Source organism: Electrophorus electricus, chromosome 2 (genome assembly GCF_041902795.1).
Source record: "Electrophorus electricus isolate QZ-2024a chromosome 2, ASM4190279v1, whole genome shotgun sequence".
NCBI classification, from domain to species: Eukaryota; Metazoa; Chordata; class Actinopteri; order Gymnotiformes; family Gymnotidae; genus Electrophorus; species Electrophorus electricus.
The window spans coordinates 9192606-9198921 of record NC_137498.1 but is presented as its reverse complement, the minus strand read 5'-3'; the positions used below and the strand labels follow the sequence as shown (position 1 = coordinate 9198921).

Here is a 6316-nt window from a genome sequence, read left to right as displayed (position 1 = left end):
AGTCTAGATCAGGATCACTGTCTCCAGCACCACCACACTGAGCACTGAGCTTCCCCAGTGTTGTGTGCTCAGTCCACTGTTGTTCACATTGCTGACCCTAAATTGTGCAGCAATGCACAGCTTGAACCACATCAAATTCACTAATGGCAAGACTGTGGGGTCTCATCAGCAGTGATGATGAGTCAGCGTTCAGAGAGGATGTCTCAGAACCTGTCAGTCACTAAATGTGGAAAAAAACAAAAAAGATGGTGGTTGACTTCAGGAAAGTATGTAGTTTTCACTCTCCGATCAATATCGACAGCTACTCTGTGAAAATCATTACAAGCACCAAGTTCTTTGGTGTCCACCTAGCAGAGAACCTCACCTGGACCCTCAATACCAGCTCTATAGCCAAGAAAGCCCAGCAGTAACTCCTACTTCTAGCTCATCCCCCTGCCACTATCCTCACCATGTTCTACAATAGACAGCATCCTGAGCAGCTGCTTCACTGCCTGGTTTAGGAACTGACTCAGACCGCAAAACCCTGAGGAGAATAGTAAGAACAGCAGTTAGGTACTGTTACCTCAGTAACTGCTGTATACTATAAGCGTATTTGTTTATATGTCACAGTATGGTGCACTGGTTGAAGTTGCCTATATGTTAATATTTGTGCTGTATTTCATATTTATTGTTTACACATGTTCTCCTTTTGTGTTGCATCATGGTACTGTAGGAGCATTATTTAATTACCTGTTTATAGCTAGAAAGTTTCACGGTTGGTCAGCCAGTTAGCAGGGGAGACACACCCACCCCTGCTAAGGACTACTCATCGCACCTGCCCCGTTCACAATCCCCTGATTACTAATTATTTTCACCCATTCCACATTCACTCCCTGCTCTATTTTAACCCCCAGATCCGCGGAGACGGAGCTGCACATTAGCGGTCCTATTACGTGTGGGTCGAACAATGCATGATCAATTGTCTAGAGGAAGACTAGCTCCTCTGTATTTGTATTTGAGGTTCCATGCTTCTATCACGGACAACCTATGGAGAATAAAGATTACCTCGCTGCTGACCCACCTCTCGCTTCCATTCACCCGCCGCCATCACAGAAAGACAATAAAAAGCCTCTTGACCACTCTTTTGACCTCTGTTTACCAGACTCTAGATCCTAAGTTATGGGCCACCCATTATATTTATTCTGTAACCAGGCCACATATTTGGTCTTTATCTCCTTCTGAAGATCTGTCAATTAGCTGACTTCAAGTTGGCTTTATATTGGTTTCAAACCTCTGTTTCCAGGGGGCATAGTGGAAGTGGCCTGTTGCTTGCATTCTGTATGCTAGGATCTTGAGCTTAACTACTACAGTGGTATATACCAGTTTGTTGGTTTCAGTTATACAGGTTGTGCTTATTGCTGCATTTACATTTGTGAGCATACTGTCTGATGGTAGCTTACCACGAAGTTAGGTGAGCCTCAAGCAGTGGATGACAGTAGTTACCTTAGTCATGACCATCATCTGCATGGCCACAGCTGGACCACACAATGTCCACATTACAGTTTGGCTCTGGTGGATTCCTGATGTAGTCTGACCTTTCTTTCTCAGATGCAATATGTGTTCTGTCTGGGCAGTGATACTGACCCTTCATTTCATCCATCCTTATAGCATTATTATACTTTACATATATAACATATATAACATAGAATCATAGAAACATATTTATCTTTTATATACAGTGAATGTAAAGATTGTGGGGTGGGGCCTGGTGGGTGGGGCCTGGTGGTTGGGGTCTGCCATAAATGCTATTGAGCTCTTTCATTCTAAATAGTTTTGAAGGGCACCGATCTGCAAACTCCATCACAGTTTGGGCGTATGAAAATTACATGGAACGTAAAAAAAAAAATTATATTGTAAATCTGTCTAGTTTTATCTCTCTTACCAAATTTATTTCACTGTTTATATTATACAGTTTATATTGAACAGATTTTATGTTCTATGATTTTATTATCCAGGTTTTTATCATTGGTTTTTTTTTTATCTTGATTGTGTGTACTCTTATCTTGTACTATAATTTTAAAAAGTTGTATACAACTAAAGTTTACTATTATTATATTAGTACCACCAAATGGTTTAGTTTAATGGCTTTATTGAAGCTTCATGTTTTAAACCATGCCACATGATCATAATAATGATCTGAGTGTAGTCCTCTTCCTCCTCTTCATCACAGTGTCTCAGTGTCTCTTCCATGATGCAGTGATGGGCACAGTGACGTGTTCACCGTTGCCACACTCACAGCAAGCATGAGATGGAGCTTTCAGCTGGGGGGGGACGGTGAGTCTTGCAGCTGGCTGGAACAACCGTCTGTCCATCCTCATCTAAAATGGATGAAAGCAGAGAATGTTTGCACAGCGTTCATTTTAATTTAGTCAAAGAAATAACCTGCTAAACCTGCCTGTGTGGCGTTCACATTACTCTAACGCAGCATATTTACCATATGCCTTGTTTGTATGTTATATCGAACAGCAAAAACACAGGGCCTGCTATTCTCCAATTAATTCTCGAGTCTGCATCTTTATTTTTCTATTTAAAATGTACTTAATAATACATCTGGATTTTGGGAAATAAGGAACCACATGAGTGTAATGGTTGGGAGGCTGAGGGTGAACACATATACAAAGTAACAATGCCTCGGATGTGAGAGTGAACTGGAACAATGAGTATGCAAACCCTAAAGAGAATGAGTAAACGAACAGACAGGATTAACAAATAAATAAGAAGTTTAATATAAAAAAATGAACAAGAAAAACAACACAGAATAGAATGAGGGAAAGAATCAGAAGACTAAACAGGCTAACAGGGCGAGGCTGATAACAAGGCAACTAAGGAAACTTAACACTAAGGAATGGCTAACAGGAGAACAATGATGAAGCACAGAGGGAAGGCACGGAGGGAGGGAGGCTGGGGAGAGAAGGAGGCAGGGAGGCTGACAGGGAGGGAGGGAGTGAGGGAGGCTCAGGAGGCAGTGAGGCAGGTAGGCAGCCAGGGTGGGAGGGAGGGAGGCTGGGGATACATGAGGCCAGACAAGCAGCATGTGACCCATACTCCAGGGGAGGCTGGGAATACATGTGGCCACATGATTAGAATCGAGACCCAGACACCGAGGGGAGGCTGGGGCTACCCATGGCCGGTAGATCTGAATGGAGACCCAGACTCCTGGGGGAGGTTTGGAATACATTCTGTTCATCTGGCCACATGTAACCCCAGACTCCCTCCCTCCCTTCCTGCCTCCCTCCTTTCCTCCCCAGTGTACCCAGTGTTCTTGCTCTCTCCCTGCCTGCCTGCCTCCCCAGCCTCTCTGCTTACCCTCCTGCCCACGCACTTGCCTGCCTGCCCAGCTTATGTGCCAGTCTGCCTCCCTCCCTGTTTGCCTGTCTCCCTCACTCCTCAGCCCCCTCCCTCCCTCCATCTCTCCCTGCTTGTCTGCCAGCCTGCTTGTCTTCCCAGACTCCCTCCCTCCCTGCCTCCCCAGCCTACCACCCTCCCTGCCTGCCTGCCTGTGCACCCTCCCTCCCTCCCTGCCTCCCTGCCTCCCCAGCCTCTCTGCTTACCCTGCCACCTGCCCACCTGCCTGCCCAGTTTACTTGCCTGTCTGCCTCCCTGCCTGCCTATCTGGCACAGTGATGCATTCACCCCTGCTATGCTCACTCTCCATCACTGTGCAGCAAGCATGAGATGGAGCTTTCAGCTGGGGGCTGATGTTGAGTCTTCCAGCTGGCTGGAGCAACAGTGTGTCCATCCTCATCTAATATGCATGAAAGTAGAGGAGGTTTGTACAGTGTTCATTTTCATTTAATCAAAGAAATAACTTGCTAAGCCTGGCAGCATAGTGTTAACTTTATTCTAATGCAGCATATTTATCTGGGGGATGGGACATCCTGCTCGACTGGGAAGCAGCAGCACATGGTATTTCTGGAATGTTGGACCAAGTTGCATCGGAAGATGTTTCGACATACGTCTTGTGATTCCACTCTTACTTGAAATGGTCATATTCCAGACAATCCATGCACCTCTGTTATCTTTTTTTCATGAAAAGAAGCCACGCCTCTCCTCCATGACACCTTCTTGCATGTTTGTAAGAGATTGAAATCATGACACTCAATGTTAGTTTTGCACAATGCCTAATTCAGAAAAATGCACAAGCAATGCTAAAAAGAAGTCTTCATCTCGGAGTCGTATAATTCTGATGGATCGGGCAATTTGGAACTGGTTCCTGATTCCCATCACTTTGCTTCATGAATGAAAAAGCTGATTGTGTGTTGAGGAAAACAGATGTTTTTATAAGTGGCTGTGAATGGATTTGCTTTTGCTATTAAAGTGTGTTATTCCTACTACCATATCTTCTCAGATTCACTATTCATTCGAGTTCTCTTAAGTTTATAGTCTGCTATAGACTGCTACCTGCATATCTAACACAAAAATTAGTGCTTCCCATTGCAGAGCCAAGATTATTCTGACATGTTAAGTCATTAAAATGACTTCATTCTGGTTACCATGATATTAAGAATGGAATGCTTTGAGAATACCAACTCCAGACAGATAAACAGAAAACCTATAGATGATGCATAAAATGAATGCTGGATGAAAATAGATACATTCACTCACATCTGCAGGAGAACCTGCCATGTCTCTCTCCTCCTTCAGTGTCTGCTGCTCCTCCCTCATCTTCCTCAGCCACTCTCCCATCATCTCCTCATCTGCCGCCTTGTGGTGTCCATGTGGAAAGGGGTGACACTGTGATGTGGGGGAATGGTGCCGATGTCTATGTCGTTGGTTATAAGGATGGATTCTGTTTCAGCGAAAATCCATGTTAGTTTAAAACCTGCGTAACATGGTACACCACAAAGTTAGTTTTCAGCTCATGAGGCAGAGCATTGGAAATACACGAGACAACTGCCAGATGCAATTTACCCTGTCCCCATCAATTTCTGAACTGCGTTACATTGTCCCCACTACTTCTTGAAAGTGTATTAAGAAAATATTAGTATTTTCTTCACAAGCTTCATTTTGCTCCATTTGATAAATATAATTTGATTAATTGTTGTTTTGATCTATAAATCTAATCATATTATGTTCTTAATGACAATCAGAACACATTCTTGCTGATATGTTGTTGAGACGATGGTGAAATAAACGCAGTACAACTGACGTTTCTTGAAATGAAATCAAAATCAATAGAAAACAACTGTACTTCAAATATATATTAAACCATAATGTGAGTTTTGAGAAGCAGGCAAGATGGGAGTCGCATGCAGCTTGAAATGTATGGCTTTACTGAGCAGAGTAAACACTGCAGGCCACAGCCTACAGTGATCACGTAAAGCTCATCATATTATTCCTAGAGAGTAACATTCTGTCCCTCAAAGGCAATGAAACAAGAAAACGTTGGTTGGTGGGATTGAATTTTGCATCCTAATGGGGAGAAGACAATTCAAGCCAGTTTTTAAACTATGCCTTTCAGGCACCAAAAGGGAGGAAATGCTGGATGGATCCAGAAGTCCCCTTGCTGTATGGTTTCTGTAGTGTAGTGGTTATCATGTCTGCTTTACATGCAGAAAGTGCCTGGTTCAATACCAGGCTGAAACGCTTTTCTTGGTAAATGTCTAACTGCTGTCCTTACAGTTGAATGGAGGGCTGTTCTTCACAGAGCAAAGTCAGGCTCCTTAACTAATCGCCAAACTGATGAATTAAAACTCGTAGCATAATGTCTATGCAAATTCAAGTCTTTCAAACATTAGTACAGGAAGTATTAACTTTAGTGAGTGTGTCCTTATTTTGTTTCCTAAAAAGGTTTATGCTAATTAGCTCAATTTTAAAAGTTACTTTCATCAAGTCTATGGCAAAGAAAAAATCCTTGCAAGGCAATGTCAAGCATACAGAATTTGTGCAATAGGTTATGCTCTAAATGCCAATGAGAGAACTACAGAGATAAAGTAAAACTCTTCATATTATGCCCAGTTAGCAACAGTCTGTTTCTCGAAGGGTAAGAAACAAGAGAACTTTGGTGGGGTTGTCTGAATTTTGCATCCTAATGCTTGAGAAGTCATACTGCTTAGCCAGATTTAAAACTATGATTTTCAAGCCCAAAAAATGAGCAAATGCTGGAAAGCAGCATTTTTTTCTGCAACTTTGAATCAGATATTTCTGAAAAATTAGAATTGTAAACCATTTAAATTTTAAGTACATCTGCTCGTAAAACCCATTTTAGGCTATCCAACATACCCACGAAATTTGCATAAAATGGCAGCTATTTGTGAACAGAGAGAGTAATGGTATT

The 6316-nt window shown here is 42.6% G+C and overlaps 1 non-coding gene across 1 annotated transcript; it reads left to right on the top strand.

Annotated features, from left to right (window-relative positions):
• The first annotated feature begins 5552 nt into the window (after nt 1–5552).
• On the top strand, nt 5553–5625 carry trnav-uac (transfer RNA valine (anticodon UAC)). Its single transcript has one exon. It is a non-coding gene; the product is annotated as a tRNA-Val (tRNA).
• The last annotated feature ends 691 nt before the right edge of the window (nt 5626–6316 follow it).